This window comes from Chiloscyllium punctatum, chromosome 30 (genome assembly GCF_047496795.1).
Source record: "Chiloscyllium punctatum isolate Juve2018m chromosome 30, sChiPun1.3, whole genome shotgun sequence".
Lineage (NCBI taxonomy): Eukaryota > Metazoa > Chordata > Chondrichthyes > Orectolobiformes > Hemiscylliidae > Chiloscyllium > Chiloscyllium punctatum.
This window is the reverse complement of record NC_092768.1, coordinates 27,061,173-27,079,119: the sequence shown is the minus strand read 5'-3', so window position 1 is coordinate 27,079,119 and position 17,947 is coordinate 27,061,173. Positions and strand designations below refer to the sequence as shown.

The 17,947-nt window shown below is 47.4% G+C and overlaps 11 non-coding genes across 11 annotated transcripts; all 11 read left to right on the top strand.

Annotated features, from left to right (window-relative positions):
* The first annotated feature begins 365 nt into the window (after positions 1-365).
* On the top strand, positions 366-436 carry trnag-gcc (transfer RNA glycine (anticodon GCC)). Its single transcript has one exon. It is a non-coding gene; the product is annotated as a tRNA-Gly (tRNA).
* A 1,540-nt stretch (positions 437-1,976) lies between these two features.
* trnag-gcc (transfer RNA glycine (anticodon GCC)) lies at positions 1,977-2,047 on the top strand. Its single transcript has one exon. It is a non-coding gene; the product is annotated as a tRNA-Gly (tRNA).
* Positions 2,048-3,587: 1,540 nt separating this feature from the next.
* On the top strand, positions 3,588-3,658 carry trnag-gcc (transfer RNA glycine (anticodon GCC)). The gene has a single exon. It is a non-coding gene; the product is annotated as a tRNA-Gly (tRNA).
* A 1,540-nt stretch (positions 3,659-5,198) lies between these two features.
* On the top strand, positions 5,199-5,269 carry trnag-gcc (transfer RNA glycine (anticodon GCC)). The gene has a single exon. It is a non-coding gene; the product is annotated as a tRNA-Gly (tRNA).
* Positions 5,270-6,809: 1,540 nt separating this feature from the next.
* On the top strand, positions 6,810-6,880 carry trnag-gcc (transfer RNA glycine (anticodon GCC)). The gene has a single exon. It is a non-coding gene; the product is annotated as a tRNA-Gly (tRNA).
* Positions 6,881-8,420: 1,540 nt separating this feature from the next.
* Positions 8,421-8,491, top strand: trnag-gcc (transfer RNA glycine (anticodon GCC)). The gene has a single exon. It is a non-coding gene; the product is annotated as a tRNA-Gly (tRNA).
* Positions 8,492-10,031: 1,540 nt separating this feature from the next.
* Positions 10,032-10,102, top strand: trnag-gcc (transfer RNA glycine (anticodon GCC)). The gene has a single exon. It is a non-coding gene; the product is annotated as a tRNA-Gly (tRNA).
* A 1,540-nt stretch (positions 10,103-11,642) lies between these two features.
* trnag-gcc (transfer RNA glycine (anticodon GCC)) lies at positions 11,643-11,713 on the top strand. Its single transcript has one exon. It is a non-coding gene; the product is annotated as a tRNA-Gly (tRNA).
* Positions 11,714-13,253: 1,540 nt separating this feature from the next.
* Positions 13,254-13,324, top strand: trnag-gcc (transfer RNA glycine (anticodon GCC)). Its single transcript has one exon. It is a non-coding gene; the product is annotated as a tRNA-Gly (tRNA).
* A 1,540-nt stretch (positions 13,325-14,864) lies between these two features.
* trnag-gcc (transfer RNA glycine (anticodon GCC)) lies at positions 14,865-14,935 on the top strand. Its single transcript has one exon. It is a non-coding gene; the product is annotated as a tRNA-Gly (tRNA).
* A 1,540-nt stretch (positions 14,936-16,475) lies between these two features.
* On the top strand, positions 16,476-16,546 carry trnag-gcc (transfer RNA glycine (anticodon GCC)). The gene has a single exon. It is a non-coding gene; the product is annotated as a tRNA-Gly (tRNA).
* The last annotated feature ends 1,401 nt before the right edge of the window (positions 16,547-17,947 follow it).

The following is a 17,947-nucleotide window of genomic DNA, read 5'->3' as shown; positions in this document are numbered from 1 at the left end:
AATTTAAGTAGAACTCATTTCCATTTTAAGAATAGCGTTCTCCACTTGGTCAGGAACCATCTAGGCAAACTATAATTTGCAAGTAATAATCTTGAGCCTCGAATCCTTGTCGTATTATTTACTTTATATATTTTGAAATAAAGAAACAGCGTTCAGATAAAATCCAACTAGTCAAACAAACAGCGCTTCATTGCGAGTTTCCTACTTGGTTTCTCGCTATATCAGCAATGGAGAAAGTCAGGGCTGCAGATGCTGGAGATTGGAGTCGGCATGCTGCGCCACAGGACAGAATATCAAGAATACCGGTTTAGTTTCCTGCTGGAGTTCAAACTGTAGTAAAGTTCTAGCGGGGCCCGCCCGCAGGTGCATTGGTGGTTCAGTGGTAGAATTCTCGCCTGCCACGCGGGAGGCCCGGGTTCGATTCCCGGCCAATGCAACGCATTGCAGCACCCTTTATTTCAAATGCTGCACGGCTCGAACAGAGTTCGGCCCCATGCCACGGGTTTGCTTCGCCTGGCTGCGTGCACTCGCCAATGTCTTGCTGCGCGATAAACAGGGTGTGTTCACTCAGCGTGTGAGATGGGATCGGATGGAAACGTCCGCTCTGCAGACTCCGTTTTTGAGCATTTTCATGGCGCAATCCATAGTTTTCTGGCATTAAGTAAAATCGACATAGTGAGATGACCGGCCGTGAGCCCAGAATGATGGGCCAGACTCCATACGCCGAATGAGATGAGAGTGGTGCTGGAAAAGCACAGCGGGGCAGGCAGCATCCGAGGACCGGCAAAATCGACCTCTCGAGCAGGAGTCCTTCATCAGGAAGGGTACTGTCATATATCCAAACATCTTCTGCTGCTTCATCAGTGACCTTCCTTCTGTCATATAGTCAGAAGTGGGCATTTTTGTTCACGATTGCATCATGGTAGCACCACCGAAAACTCCTCAGATACTGAAGCAGACCATACTAGGTTCAAATGCAGAAAGCCAATGCCCTCTGACGAACGCAATCGTCTTTCTTTGTGCTCGATGGGACTCCAACCAGTGGATAAACAAAGATTGGAAACCTTCTCAGTTCTTCACGACAGAGCGTCATTGATGTTCTAGCATTGAATATCTTTGAATAATGAGTGGCACAGACAGAGTCAATAGCCCGAGTCATAGTTTGAAGATATCAGGAGGAAAGTATCGAGGAGACGTCAGAGGTAGGTTCTTTACGCAGAGAGTTGTGAATGCATGGAAGGGGTTGCCAGCCCGTCCACTTGGAAGCAGAGTCATTGGCGTCATTTCAGGAACTGCTGGACGGGCACATGGAGAGCAGTGAGTTGAGGATTGCGTAGGTTACATTACATTCGGGTTGAACCTCGGCACAACATCGTGGGCCAAAGGGCCTGTTCTGTTCTGGCCTTTTGTATGTTCTATGCTCTAGTTGAGGCTGGATTGGAGAAATCGTTGGAATGCTTCCAAAACCAAGAGATGGGCCGGAAAGTGAAGTTGATCATGAACTATAGCGAGCAGGCTTGATCTGCGGGCTATTCCTACCACCATCTCTATGTTGTTGTGTTTCAAAATATGAGCTGTGCTGACTGTGTGCACATAATACGTTAATGTTATAATTTAAGTAGAACCCATTTCCATTTTAAGAATAGCGTTCTCCACTTGGTCAGGAAGCATCTAGGCAAACTATAATTTGCAAGTAATAATCTTGAGCCTCGAATCCTAGTCGTATTATTTACTTTATATATCTTGAAATAAAGAAACAGCGTTCAGATAAAATCCAACTAGTCAAACAAACAGCGCTTCATTGCGAGTTTCCTACTTGGTTTCTCGCTATATCAGCAATGGAGAAAGTCAGGGCTGCAGATGCTGGAGATTGGAGTCGGCATGCTGCGCCACAGGACAGAATATCAAGAATACCGGTTTAGTTTCCTGCTGGAGTTCAAACTGTAGTAAAGTTCTAGCGGGGCCCGCCCGCAGGTGCATTGGTGGTTCAGTGGTAGAATTCTCGCCTGCCACGCGGGAGGCCCGGGTTCGATTCCCGGCCAATGCAACGCATTGCAGCACCCTTTATTTCAAATGCTGCACGGCTCGAACAGAGTTCGGCCCGATGCCCCGGGTTTGCTTCGCCTGGCTGCGTGCACTCGCCAATGTCCTGCTGCGCGATAAACAGGGTGTGTTCAATCAGCGTGTGGGATGGGATCGGATGGAAACGTCCGCTCTGCAGACTCCGTTTTTGAGCATTTTCATGGCGCAATCCATAGTTTTCTGGCATTAAGTAAAATCGACATAGTGAGATGACCGGCCGTGAGCCCAGAATGATGGGCCAGACTCCATACACCGACTGAGATGAGAGTGGTGCTGGAAAAGCACAGCGGGGCAGGCAGCATCCGAGGACCGGCAAAATCGACCTCTCGAGCAGGAGTCCTTCATCAGGAAGGGTACTGTCATATATCCAAACATCTTCTGCTGCTTCATCAGTGACCTTCCTTCTGTCATATAGTCAGAAGTGGGCATTTTTGTTCACGATTGCATCATGGTAGCACCACTGACAACTCCTCAGATACTGAAGCAGACCATACTAGGTTCAAATGCAGAAAGCCAATGCCCTCTGACGAACGCAATCGTCTTTCTTTGTGCTCGATGGGAATCCAACCAGCGGATAAACAAAGATTGGAAACCTTCTCAGTTCTTCACGACAGAGCGTCATTGATGTTCTAGTATTGAATATCTTTGAATAATGAGTGGCATAGACAGAGTCAATAGCCCGAGTCATAGTTTGAAGATATCAGGAGGAAAGTATCGAGGAGACGTCAGAGGTAGGTTCTTTACGCAGAGAGTTGTGAATGCATGGAAGGGGTTGCCAGCCCGTCCACTTGGAAGCAGAGTCATTGGCGTCATTTCAGGAACTGCTGGACGGGCACATGGAGAGCAGTGAGTTGAGGATTGCGTAGGTTACATTACATTCGGGTAGAACCTCGGCACAACATCGTGGGCCAAAGGGCCTGTTCTGTTCTGGCCTTTTGTATGTTCTATGCTCTAGTTGAGGCTGGATTGGAGAAATCGTTGGAATGCTTCCAAAACCAAGAGATGGGCCGGAAAGTGAAGTTGATCATGAACTATAGCGAGCAGGCTTGATCTGCGGGCTATTCCTACCACCATCTCTATGTTGTTGTGTTTCAAAATATGAGCTGTGCTGACTGTGTGCACATAATACGTTAATGTTATAATTTAAGTAGAACCCATTTCCATTTTAAGAATAGCGTTCTCCACTTGGTCAGGAAGCATCTAGGCAAACTATAATTTGCAAGTAATAATCTTGAGCCTCGAATCCTAGTCGTATTATTTACTTTATATATCTTGAAATAAAGAAACAGCGTTCAGATAAAATCCAACTAGTCAAACAAACAGCGCTTCATTGCGAGTTTCCTACTTGGTTTCTCGCTATATCAGCAATGGAGAAAGTCAGGGCTGCAGATGCTGGAGATTGGAGTCGGCATGCTGCGCCACAGGACAGAATATCAAGAATACCGGTTTAGTTTCCTGCTGGAGTTCAAACTGTAGTAAAGTTCTAGCGGGGCCCGCCCGCAGGTGCATTGGTGGTTCAGTGGTAGAATTCTCGCCTGCCACGCGGGAGGCCCGGGTTCGATTCCCGGCCAATGCAACGCATTGCAGCACCCTTTATTTCAAATGCTGCACGGCTCGAACAGAGTTCGGCCCGATGCCCCGGGTTTGCTTCGCCTGGCTGCGTGCACTCGCCAATGTCCTGCTGCGCGATAAACAGGGTGTGTTCAATCAGCGTGTGGGATGGGATCGGATGGAAACGTCCGCTCTGCAGACTCCGTTTTTGAGCATTTTCATGGCGCAATCCATAGTTTTCTGGCATTAAGTAAAATCGACATAGTGAGATGACCGGCCGTGAGCCCAGAATGATGGGCCAGACTCCATACACCGACTGAGATGAGAGTGGTGCTGGAAAAGCACAGCGGGGCAGGCAGCATCCGAGGACCGGCAAAATCGACCTCTCGAGCAGGAGTCCTTCATCAGGAAGGGTACTGTCATATATCCAAACATCTTCTGCTGCTTCATCAGTGACCTTCCTTCTGTCATATAGTCAGAAGTGGGCATTTTTGTTCACGATTGCATCATGGTAGCACCACTGACAACTCCTCAGATACTGAAGCAGACCATACTAGGTTCAAATGCAGAAAGCCAATGCCCTCTGACGAACGCAATCGTCTTTCTTTGTGCTCGATGGGAATCCAACCAGCGGATAAACAAAGATTGGAAACCTTCTCAGTTCTTCACGACAGAGCGTCATTGATGTTCTAGTATTGAATATCTTTGAATAATGAGTGGCATAGACAGAGTCAATAGCCCGAGTCATAGTTTGAAGATATCAGGAGGAAAGTATCGAGGAGACGTCAGAGGTAGGTTCTTTACGCAGAGAGTTGTGAATGCATGGAAGGGGTTGCCAGCCCGTCCACTTGGAAGCAGAGTCATTGGCGTCATTTCAGGAACTGCTGGACGGGCACATGGAGAGCAGTGAGTTGAGGATTGCGTAGGTTACATTACATTCGGGTAGAACCTCGGCACAACATCGTGGGCCAAAGGGCCTGTTCTGTTCTGGCCTTTTGTATGTTCTATGCTCTAGTTGAGGCTGGATTGGAGAAATCGTTGGAATGCTTCCAAAACCAAGAGATGGGCCGGAAAGTGAAGTTGATCATGAACTATAGCGAGCAGGCTTGATCTGCGGGCTATTCCTACCACCATCTCTATGTTGTTGTGTTTCAAAATATGAGCTGTGCTGACTGTGTGCACATAATACGTTAATGTTATAATTTAAGTAGAACCCATTTCCATTTTAAGAATAGCGTTCTCCACTTGGTCAGGAAGCATCTAGGCAAACTATAATTTGCAAGTAATAATCTTGAGCCTCGAATCCTAGTCGTATTATTTACTTTATATATCTTGAAATAAAGAAACAGCGTTCAGATAAAATCCAACTAGTCAAACAAACAGCGCTTCATTGCGAGTTTCCTACTTGGTTTCTCGCTATATCAGCAATGGAGAAAGTCAGGGCTGCAGATGCTGGAGATTGGAGTCGGCATGCTGCGCCACAGGACAGAATATCAAGAATACCGGTTTAGTTTCCTGCTGGAGTTCAAACTGTAGTAAAGTTCTAGCGGGGCCCGCCCGCAGGTGCATTGGTGGTTCAGTGGTAGAATTCTCGCCTGCCACGCGGGAGGCCCGGGTTCGATTCCCGGCCAATGCAACGCATTGCAGCACCCTTTATTTCAAATGCTGCCCGGCTCGAACAGAGTTCGGCCCGATGCCCCGGGTTTGCTTCGCCTGGCTGCGTGCACTCGCCAATGTCCTGCTGCGCGATAAACAGGGTGTGTTCGATCAGCGTGTGGGATGGGATCGGATGGAAACGTCCGCTCTGCAGGCTCCGTTTTTGAGCATTTTCATGGCGCAATCCATAGTTTTCTGGCATTAAGTAAAATCGACATAGTGAGATGACCGGCCGTGAGCCCAGAATGATGGGCCAGACTCCATACACCGACTGAGATGAGAGTGGTGCTGGAAAAGCACAGCGGGGCAGGCAGCATCCGAGGACCGGCAAAATCGACCTCTCGAGCAGGAGTCCTTCATCAGGAAGGGTACTGTCATATATCCAAACATCTTCTGCTGCTTCATCAGTGACCTTCCTTCTGTCATATAGTCAGAAGTGGGCATTTTTGTTCACGATTGCATCATGGTAGCACCACTGACAACTCCTCAGATACTGAAGCAGACCATACTAGGTTCAAATGCAGAAAGCCAATGCCCTCTGACGAACGCAATCGCCTTTTTTTGTGCTCGATGGGAATCCAACCAGCGGATAAACAAAGATTGGAAACCTTCTCAGTTCTTCACGACAGAGCGTCATTGATGTTCTAGTATTGAATATCTTTGAATAATGAGTGGCATAGACAGAGTCAATAGCCCGAGTCATAGTTTGAAGATATCAGGAGGAAAGTATCGAGGAGACGTCAGAGGTAGGTTCTTTACGCAGAGAGTTGTGAATGCATGGAAGGGGTTGCCAGCCCGTCCACTTGGAAGCAGAGTCATTGGCGTCATTTAAGGAACTGCTGGACGGGCACATGGAGAGCAGTGAGTTGAGGATTGCGTAGGTTACATTACATTCGGGTAGAACCTCGGCACAACATCGTGGGCCAAAGGGCCTGTTCTGTTCTGGCCTTTTGTATGTTCTATGCTCTAGTTGAGGCTGGATTGGAGAAATCGTTGGAATGCTTCCAAAACCAAGAGATGGGCCGGAAAGTGAAGTTGATCATGAACTATAGCGAGCAGGCTTGATCTGCGGGCTATTCCTACCACCATCTCTATGTTGTTGTGTTTCAAAATATGAGCTGTGCTGACTGTGTGCACATAATACGTTAATGTTATAATTTAAGTAGAACCCATTTCCATTTTAAGAATAGCGTTCTCCACTTGGTCAGGAAGCATCTAGGCAAACTATAATTTGCAAGTAATAATCTTGAGCCTCGAATCCTAGTCGTATTATTTACTTTATATATCTTGAAATAAAGAAACAGCGTTCAGATAAAATCCAACTAGTCAAACAAACAGCGCTTCATTGCGAGTTTCCTACTTGGTTTCTCGCTATATCAGCAATGGAGAAAGTCAGGGCTGCAGATGCTGGAGATTGGAGTCGGCATGCTGCGCCACAGGACAGAATATCAAGAATACCGGTTTAGTTTCCTGCTGGAGTTCAAACTGTAGTAAAGTTCTAGCGGGGCCCGCCCGCAGGTGCATTGGTGGTTCAGTGGTAGAATTCTCGCCTGCCACGCGGGAGGCCCGGGTTCGATTCCCGGCCAATGCAACGCATGGCAGCACCCTTTATTTCAAATGCTGCACGGCTCGAACAGAGTTCGGCCCCATGCCACGGGTTTGCTTCGCCTGGCTGCGTGCACTCGCCAATGTCTTGCTGCGCGATAAACAGGGTGTGTTCACTCAGCGTGTGAGATGGGATCGGATGGAAACGTCCGCTCTGCAGACTCCGTTTTTGAGCATTTTCATGGCGCAATCCATAGTTTTCTGGCATTAAGTAAAATCGACATAGTGAGATGACCGGCCGTGAGCCCAGAATGATGGGCCAGACTCCATACGCCGAATGAGATGAGAGTGGTGCTGGAAAAGCACAGCGGGGCAGGCAGCATCCGAGGACCGGAAAAATCGACCTCTCGAGCAGGAGTCCTTCATCAGGAAGGGTACTGTCATATATCCAAACATCTTCTGCTGCTTCATCAGTGACCTTCCTTCTGTCATATAGTCAGAAGTGGGCATTTTTGTTCACGATTGCATCATGGTAGCACCACCGAAAACTCCTCAGATACTGAAGCAGACCATACTAGGTTCAAATGCAGAAAGCCAATGCCCTCTGACGAACGCAATCGTCTTTCTTTGTGCTCGATGGGACTCCAACCAGTGGATAAACAAAGATTGGAAACCTTCTCAGTTCTTCACGACAGAGCGTCATTGATGTTCTAGCATTGAATATCTTTGAATAATGAGTGGCACAGACAGAGTCAATAGCCCGAGTCATAGTTTGAAGATATCAGGAGGAAAGTATCGAGGAGACGTCAGAGGTAGGTTCTTTACGCAGAGAGTTGTGAATGCATGGAATGGGTTGCCAGCCCGTCCAGTTGGAAGCAGGGTCATTGGCGTCATTTAAGGAACTGCTGGACGGGCACATGGAGAGCAGTGAGTTGAGGATTGCGTAGGTTACATTACATTCGGGTTGAACCTCGGCACAACATCGTGGGCCAAAGGGCCTGTTCTGTTCTGGCCTTTTGTATGTTCTATGCTCTAGTTGAGGCTGGATTGGAGAAATCGTTGGAATGCTTCCAAAACCAAGAGATGGGCCGGAAAGTGAAGTTGATCATGAACTATAGCGAGCAGGCTTGATCTGCGGGCTATTCCTACCACCATCTCTATGTTGTTGTGTTTCAAAATATGAGCTGTGCTGACTGTGTGCACATAATACGTTAATGTTATAATTTAAGTAGAACTCATTTCCATTTTAAGAATAGCGTTCTCCACTTGGTCAGGAAGCATCTAGGCAAACTATAATTTGCAAGTAATAATCTTGAGCCTCGAATCCTTGTCGTATTATTTACTTTATATATTTTGAAATAAAGAAACAGCGTTCAGATAAAATCCAACTAGTCAAACAAACAGCGCTTCATTGCGAGTTTCCTACTTGGTTTCTCGCTATATCAGCAATGGAGAAAGTCAGGGCTGCAGATGCTGGAGATTGGAGTCGGCATGCTGCGCCACAGGACAGAATATCAAGAATACCGGTTTAGTTTCCTGCTGGAGTTCAAACTGTAGTAAAGTTCTAGCGGGGCCCGCCCGCAGGTGCATTGGTGGTTCAGTGGTAGAATTCTCGCCTGCCACGCGGGAGGCCCGGATTCGATTCCCGGCCAATGCAACGCATTGCAGCACCCTTTATTTCAAATGCTGCACGGCTCGAACAGAGTTCGGCCCGATGCCCCGGGTTTGCTTCGCCTGGCTGCGTGCACTCGCTAATGTCCTGCTGCGCGGTAAACAGGGTGTGTTCACTCAGCGTGTGGGATGGGATCGGATGGAAACGTCCGCTCTGCAGACTCCGTTTTTGAGCATTTTCATGGCGCAATCCATAGTTTTCTGGCATTAAGTAAAATCGACATAGTGAGATGACCGGCCGTGAGCCCAGAATGATGGGCCAGACTCCATACGCCGAATGAGATGAGAGTGGTGCTGGAAAAGCACAGCGGGGCAGGCAGCATCCGAGGACCGGCAAAATCGACCTCTCGAGCAGGAGTCCTTCATCAGGAAGGGTACTGTCATATATCCAAACATCTTCTGCTGCTTCATCAGTGACCTTCCTTCTGTCATATAGTCAGAAGTGGGCATTTTTGTTCACGATTGCATCATGGTAGCACCACTGACAACTCCTCAGATACTGAAGCAGACCATACTAGGTTCAAATGCAGAAAGCCAATGCCCTCTGACGAACGCAATCGTCTTTCTTTGTGCTCGATGGGAATCCAACCAGCGGATAAACAAAGATTGGAAACCTTCTCAGTTCTTCACGACAGAGCGTCATTGATGTTCTAGTATTGAATATCTTTGAATAATGAGTGGCATAGACAGAGTCAATAGCCCGAGTCATAGTTTGAAGATATCAGGAGGAAAGTATCGAGGAGACGTCAGAGGTAGGTTCTTTACGCAGAGAGTTGTGAATGCATGGAAGGGGTTGCCAGCCCGTCCACTTGGAAGCAGAGTCATTGGCGTCATTTCAGGAACTGCTGGACGGGCACATGGAGAGCAGTGAGTTGAGGATTGCGTAGGTTACATTACATTCGGGTAGAACCTCGGCACAACATCGTGGGCCAAAGGGCCTGTTCTGTTCTGGCCTTTTGTATGTTCTATGCTCTAGTTGAGGCTGGATTGGAGAAATCGTTGGAATGCTTCCAAAACCAAGAGATGGGCCGGAAAGTGAAGTTGATCATGAACTATAGCGAGCAGGCTTGATCTGCGGGCTATTCCTACCACCATCTCTATGTTGTTGTGTTTCAAAATATGAGCTGTGCTGACTGTGTGCACATAATACGTTAATGTTATAATTTAAGTAGAACCCATTTCCATTTTAAGAATAGCGTTCTCCACTTGGTCAGGAAGCATCTAGGCAAACTATAATTTGCAAGTAATAATCTTGAGCCTCGAATCCTAGTCGTATTATTTACTTTATATATCTTGAAATAAAGAAACAGCGTTCAGATAAAATCCAACTAGTCAAACAAACAGCGCTTCATTGCGAGTTTCCTACTTGGTTTCTCGCTATATCAGCAATGGAGAAAGTCAGGGCTGCAGATGCTGGAGATTGGAGTCGGCATGCTGCGCCACAGGACAGAATATCAAGAATACCGGTTTAGTTTCCTGCTGGAGTTCAAACTGTAGTAAAGTTCTAGCGGGGCCCGCCCGCAGGTGCATTGGTGGTTCAGTGGTAGAATTCTCGCCTGCCACGCGGGAGGCCCGGGTTCGATTCCCGGCCAATGCAACGCATTGCAGCACCCTTTATTTCAAATGCTGCACGGCTCGAACAGAGTTCGGCCCGATGCCCCGGGTTTGCTTCGCCTGGCTGCGTGCACTCGCCAATGTCCTGCTGCGCGATAAACAGGGTGTGTTCAATCAGCGTGTGGGATGGGATCGGATGGAAACGTCCGCTCTGCAGACTCCGTTTTTGAGCATTTTCATGGCGCAATCCATAGTTTTCTGGCATTAAGTAAAATCGACATAGTGAGATGACCGGCCGTGAGCCCAGAATGATGGGCCAGACTCCATACACCGACTGAGATGAGAGTGGTGCTGGAAAAGCACAGCGGGGCAGGCAGCATCCGAGGACCGGCAAAATCGACCTCTCGAGCAGGAGTCCTTCATCAGGAAGGGTACTGTCATATATCCAAACATCTTCTGCTGCTTCATCAGTGACCTTCCTTCTGTCATATAGTCAGAAGTGGGCATTTTTGTTCACGATTGCATCATGGTAGCACCACTGACAACTCCTCAGATACTGAAGCAGACCATACTAGGTTCAAATGCAGAAAGCCAATGCCCTCTGACGAACGCAATCGTCTTTCTTTGTGCTCGATGGGAATCCAACCAGCGGATAAACAAAGATTGGAAACCTTCTCAGTTCTTCACGACAGAGCGTCATTGATGTTCTAGTATTGAATATCTTTGAATAATGAGTGGCATAGACAGAGTCAATAGCCCGAGTCATAGTTTGAAGATATCAGGAGGAAAGTATCGAGGAGACGTCAGAGGTAGGTTCTTTACGCAGAGAGTTGTGAATGCATGGAAGGGGTTGCCAGCCCGTCCACTTGGAAGCAGAGTCATTGGCGTCATTTCAGGAACTGCTGGACGGGCACATGGAGAGCAGTGAGTTGAGGATTGCGTAGGTTACATTACATTCGGGTAGAACCTCGGCACAACATCGTGGGCCAAAGGGCCTGTTCTGTTCTGGCCTTTTGTATGTTCTATGCTCTAGTTGAGGCTGGATTGGAGAAATCGTTGGAATGCTTCCAAAACCAAGAGATGGGCCGGAAAGTGAAGTTGATCATGAACTATAGCGAGCAGGCTTGATCTGCGGGCTATTCCTACCACCATCTCTATGTTGTTGTGTTTCAAAATATGAGCTGTGCTGACTGTGTGCACATAATACGTTAATGTTATAATTTAAGTAGAACCCATTTCCATTTTAAGAATAGCGTTCTCCACTTGGTCAGGAAGCATCTAGGCAAACTATAATTTGCAAGTAATAATCTTGAGCCTCGAATCCTAGTCGTATTATTTACTTTATATATCTTGAAATAAAGAAACAGCGTTCAGATAAAATCCAACTAGTCAAACAAACAGCGCTTCATTGCGAGTTTCCTACTTGGTTTCTCGCTATATCAGCAATGGAGAAAGTCAGGGCTGCAGATGCTGGAGATTGGAGTCGGCATGCTGCGCCACAGGACAGAATATCAAGAATACCGGTTTAGTTTCCTGCTGGAGTTCAAACTGTAGTAAAGTTCTAGCGGGGCCCGCCCGCAGGTGCATTGGTGGTTCAGTGGTAGAATTCTCGCCTGCCACGCGGGAGGCCCGGGTTCGATTCCCGGCCAATGCAACGCATTGCAGCACCCTTTATTTCAAATGCTGCCCGGCTCGAACAGAGTTCGGCCCGATGCCCCGGGTTTGCTTCGCCTGGCTGCGTGCACTCGCCAATGTCCTGCTGCGCGATAAACAGGGTGTGTTCGATCAGCGTGTGGGATGGGATCGGATGGAAACGTCCACTCTGCAGGCTCCGTTTTTGAGCATTTTCATGGCGCAATCCATAGTTTTCTGGCATTAAGTAAAATCGACATAGTGAGATGACCGGCCGTGAGCCCAGAATGATGGGCCAGACTCCATACACCGACTGAGATGAGAGTGGTGCTGGAAAAGCACAGCGGGGCAGGCAGCATCCGAGGACCGGCAAAATCGACCTCTCGAGCAGGAGTCCTTCATCAGGAAGGGTACTGTCATATATCCAAACATCTTCTGCTGCTTCATCAGTGACCTTCCTTCTGTCATATAGTCAGAAGTGGGCATTTTTGTTCACGATTGCATCATGGTAGCACCACTGACAACTCCTCAGATACTGAAGCAGACCATACTAGGTTCAAATGCAGAAAGCCAATGCCCTCTGACGAACGCAATCGCCTTTTTTTGTGCTCGATGGGAATCCAACCAGCGGATAAACAAAGATTGGAAACCTTCTCAGTTCTTCACGACAGAGCGTCATTGATGTTCTAGTATTGAATATCTTTGAATAATGAGTGGCATAGACAGAGTCAATAGCCCGAGTCATAGTTTGAAGATATCAGGAGGAAAGTATCGAGGAGACGTCAGAGGTAGGTTCTTTACGCAGAGAGTTGTGAATGCATGGAAGGGGTTGCCAGCCCGTCCACTTGGAAGCAGAGTCATTGGCGTCATTTAAGGAACTGCTGGACGGGCACATGGAGAGCAGTGAGTTGAGGATTGCGTAGGTTACATTACATTCGGGTAGAACCTCGGCACAACATCGTGGGCCAAAGGGCCTGTTCTGTTCTGGCCTTTTGTATGTTCTATGCTCTAGTTGAGGCTGGATTGGAGAAATCGTTGGAATGCTTCCAAAACCAAGAGATGGGCCGGAAAGTGAAGTTGATCATGAACTATAGCGAGCAGGCTTGATCTGCGGGCTATTCCTACCACCATCTCTATGTTGTTGTGTTTCAAAATATGAGCTGTGCTGACTGTGTGCACATAATACGTTAATGTTATAATTTAAGTAGAACCCATTTCCATTTTAAGAATAGCGTTCTCCACTTGGTCAGGAAGCATCTAGGCAAACTATAATTTGCAAGTAATAATCTTGAGCCTCGAATCCTAGTCGTATTATTTACTTTATATATCTTGAAATAAAGAAACAGCGTTCAGATAAAATCCAACTAGTCAAACAAACAGCGCTTCATTGCGAGTTTCCTACTTGGTTTCTCGCTATATCAGCAATGGAGAAAGTCAGGGCTGCAGATGCTGGAGATTGGAGTCGGCATGCTGCGCCACAGGACAGAATATCAAGAATACCGGTTTAGTTTCCTGCTGGAGTTCAAACTGTAGTAAAGTTCTAGCGGGGCCCGCCCGCAGGTGCATTGGTGGTTCAGTGGTAGAATTCTCGCCTGCCACGCGGGAGGCCCGGGTTCGATTCCCGGCCAATGCAACGCATTGCAGCACCCTTTATTTCAAATGCTGCACGGCTCGAACAGAGTTCGGCCCCATGCCACGGGTTTGCTTCGCCTGGCTGCGTGCACTCGCCAATGTCTTGCTGCGCGATAAACAGGGTGTGTTCACTCAGCGTGTGAGATGGGATCGGATGGAAACGTCCGCTCTGCAGACTCCGTTTTTGAGCATTTTCATGGCGCAATCCATAGTTTTCTGGCATTAAGTAAAATCGACATAGTGAGATGACCGGCCGTGAGCCCAGAATGATGGGCCAGACTCCATACGCCGAATGAGATGAGAGTGGTGCTGGAAAAGCACAGCGGGGCAGGCAGCATCCGAGGACCGGCAAAATCGACCTCTCGAGCAGGAGTCCTTCATCAGGAAGGGTACTGTCATATATCCAAACATCTTCTGCTGCTTCATCAGTGACCTTCCTTCTGTCATATAGTCAGAAGTGGGCATTTTTGTTCACGATTGCATCATGGTAGCACCACCGAAAACTCCTCAGATACTGAAGCAGACCATACTAGGTTCAAATGCAGAAAGCCAATGCCCTCTGACGAACGCAATCGTCTTTCTTTGTGCTCGATGGGACTCCAACCAGTGGATAAACAAAGATTGGAAACCTTCTCAGTTCTTCACGACAGAGCGTCATTGATGTTCTAGCATTGAATATCTTTGAATAATGAGTGGCACAGACAGAGTCAATAGCCCGAGTCATAGTTTGAAGATATCAGGAGGAAAGTATCGAGGAGACGTCAGAGGTAGGTTCTTTACGCAGAGAGTTGTGAATGCATGGAATGGGTTGCCAGCCCGTCCAGTTGGAAGCAGAGTCATTGGCGTCATTTAAGGAACTGCTGGACGGGCACATGGAGAGCAGTGAGTTGAGGATTGCGTAGGTTACATTACATTCGGGTTGAACCTCGGCACAACATCGTGGGCCAAAGGGCCTGTTCTGTTCTGGACTTTTCTATGTTCTATGCTCTAGTTGAGGCTGGATTGGAGAAATCGTTGGAATGCTTCCAAAACCAAGAGATGGGCCGGAAAGTGAAGTTGATCATGAACTATAGCGAGCAGGCTTGATCTGCGGGCTATTCCTACCACCATCTCTATGTTGTTGTGTTTCAAAATATGAGCTGTGCTGACTGTGTGCACATAATACGTTAATGTTATAATTTAAGTAGAACTCATTTCCATTTTAAGAATAGCGTTCTCCACTTGGTCCGGAAGCATCTAGGCAAACTATAATTTGCAAGTAATAATCTTGAGCCTCGAATCCTTGTCGTATTATTTACTTTATATATTTTGAAATAAAGAAACAGCGTTCAGATAAAATCCAACTAGTCAAACAAACAGCGCTTCATTGCGAGTTTCCTACTTGGTTTCTCGCTATATCAGCAATGGAGAAAGTCAGGGCTGCAGATGCTGGAGATTGGAGTCGGCATGCTGCGCCACAGGACAGAATATCAAGAATACCGGTTTAGTTTCCTGCTGGAGTTCAAACTGTAGTAAAGTTCTAGCGGGACCCGCCCGCAGGTGCATTGGTGGTTCAGTGGTAGAATTCTCGCCTGCCACGCGGGAGGCCCGGGTTCGATTCCCGGCCAATGCAACGCATTGCAGCACCCTTTATTTCAAATGCTGCACGGCTCGAACAGAGTTCGGCCCCATGCCACGGGTTTGCTTCGCCTGGCTGCGTGCACTCGCTAATGTCCTGCTGCGCGGTAAACAGGGTGTGTTCACTCAGCGTGTGGGATGGGATCGGATGGAAACGTCCGCTCTGCAGACTCCGTTTTTGAGCATTTTCATGGCGCAATCCATAGTTTTCTGGCATTAAGTAAAATCGACATAGTGAGATGACCGGCCGTGAGCCCAGAATGATGGGCCAGACTCCATACGCCGAATGAGATGAGAGTGGTGCTGGAAAAGCACAGCGGGGCAGGCAGCATCCGAGGACCGGCAAAATCGACCTCTCGAGCAGGAGTCCTTCATCAGGAAGGGTACTGTCATATATCCAAACATCTTCTGCTGCTTCATCAGTGACCTTCCTTCTGTCATATAGTCAGAAGTGGGCATTTTTGTTCACGATTGCATCATGGTAGCACCACCGAAAACTCCTCAGATACTGAAGCAGACCATACTAGGTTCAAATGCAGAAAGCCAATGCCCTCTGACGAACGCAATCGTCTTTCTTTGTGCTCGATGGGACTCCAACCAGTGGATAAACAAAGATTGGAAACCTTCTCAGTTCTTCACGACAGAGCGTCATTGATGTTCTAGCATTGAATATCTTTGAATAATGAGTGGCACAGACAGAGTCAATAGCCCGAGTCATAGTTTGAAGATATCAGGAGGAAAGTATCGAGGAGACGTCAGAGGTAGGTTCTTTACGCAGAGAGTTGTGAATGCATGGAATGGGTTGCCAGCCCGTCCAGTTGGAAGCAGAGTCATTGGCGTCATTTAAGGAACTGCTGGACGGGCACATGGAGAGCAGTGAGTTGAGGATTGCGTAGGTTACATTACATTCGGGTTGAACCTCGGCACAACATCGTGGGCCAAAGGGCCTGTTCTGTTCTGGACTTTTCTATGTTCTATGCTCTAGTTGAGGCTGGATTGGAGAAATCGTTGGAATGCTTCCAAAACCAAGAGATGGGCCGGAAAGTGAAGTTGATCATGAACTATAGCGAGCAGGCTTGATCTGCGGGCTATTCCTACCACCATCTCTATGTTGTTGTGTTTCAAAATATGAGCTGTGCTGACTGTGTGCACATAATACGTTAATGTTATAATTTAAGTAGAACTCATTTCCATTTTAAGAATAGCGTTCTCCACTTGGTCAGGAACCATCTAGGCTAACTATAATTTGCAAGTAATAATCTTGAGCCTCGAATCCTTGTCGTATTATTTACTTTATATATTTTGAAATAAAGAATCAGCGTTCAGATAAAATCCAACTAGTCAAACAAACAGCGCTTCATTGCGAGTTTCCTACTTGGTTTCTCGCTATATCAGCAATGGAGAAAGTCAGGGCTGCAGATGCTGGAGATTGGAGTCGGCATGCTGCGCCACAGGACAGAATATCAAGAATACCGGTTTAGTTTCCTGCTGGAGTTCAAACTGTAGTAAAGTTCTAGCGGGGCCCGCCCGCAGGTGCATTGGTGGTTCAGTGGTAGAATTCTCGCCTGCCACGCGGGAGGCCCGGGTTCGATTCCCGGCCAATGCAACGCATTGCAGCACCCTTTATTTCAAATGCTGCACGGCTCGAACAGAGTTCGGCCCCATGCCACGGGTTTGCTTCGCCTGGCTGCGTGCACTCGCCAATGTCTTGCTGCGCGATAAACAGGGTGTGTTCACTCAGCGTGTGAGATGGGATCGGATGGAAACGTCCGCTCTGCAGACTCCGTTTTTGAGCATTTTCATGGCGCAATCCATAGTTTTCTGGCATTAAGTAAAATCGACATAGTGAGATGACCGGCCGTGAGCCCAGAATGATGGGCCAGACTCCATACGCCGAATGAGATGAGAGTGGTGCTGGAAAAGCACAGCGGGGCAGGCAGCATCCGAGGACCGGCAAAATCGACCTCTCGAGCAGGAGTCCTTCATCAGGAAGGGTACTGTCATATATCCAAACATCTTCTGCTGCTTCATCAGTGACCTTCCTTCTGTCATATAGTCAGAAGTGGGCATTTTTGTTCACGATTGCATCATGGTAGCACCACCGAAAACTCCTCAGATACTGAAGCAGACCATACTAGGTTCAAATGCAGAAAGCCAATGCCCTCTGACGAACGCAATCGTCTTTCTTTGTGCTCGATGGGACTCCAACCAGTGGATAAACAAAGATTGGAAACCTTCTCAGTTCTTCACGACAGAGCGTCATTGATGTTCTAGCATTGAATATCTTTGAATAATGAGTGGCACAGACAGAGTCAATAGCCCGAGTCATAGTTTGAAGATATCAGGAGGAAAGTATCGAGGAGACGTCAGAGGTAGGTTCTTTACGCAGAGAGTTGTGAATGCATGGAATGGGTTGCCAGCCCGTCCAGTTGGAAGCAGAGTCATTGGCGTCATTTAAGGAACTGCTGGACGGGCACATGGAGAGCAGTGAGTTGAGGATTGCGTAGGTTACATTACATTCGGGTTGAACCTCGGCACAACATCGTGGGCCAAAGGGCCTGTTCTGTTCTGGACTTTTCTATGTTCTATGCTCTAGTTGAGGCTGGATTGGAGAAATCGTTGGAATGCTTCCAAAACCAAGAGATGGGCCGGAAAGTGAAGTTGATCATGAACTATAGCGAGCAGGCTTGATCTGCGGGCTATTCCTACCACCATCTCTATGTTGTTGTGTTTCAAAATATGAGCTGTGCTGACTGTGTGCACATAATACGTTAATGTTATAATTTAAGTAGAACTCATTTCCATTTTAAGAATAGCGTTCTCCACTTGGTCAGGAACCATCTAGGCTAACTATAATTTGCAAGTAATAATCTTGAGCCTCGAATCCTTGTCGTATTATTTACTTTATATATTTTGAAATAAAGAATCAGCGTTCAGATAAAATCCAACTAGTCAAACAAACAGCGCTTCATTGCGAGTTTCCTACTTGGTTTCTCGCTATATCAGC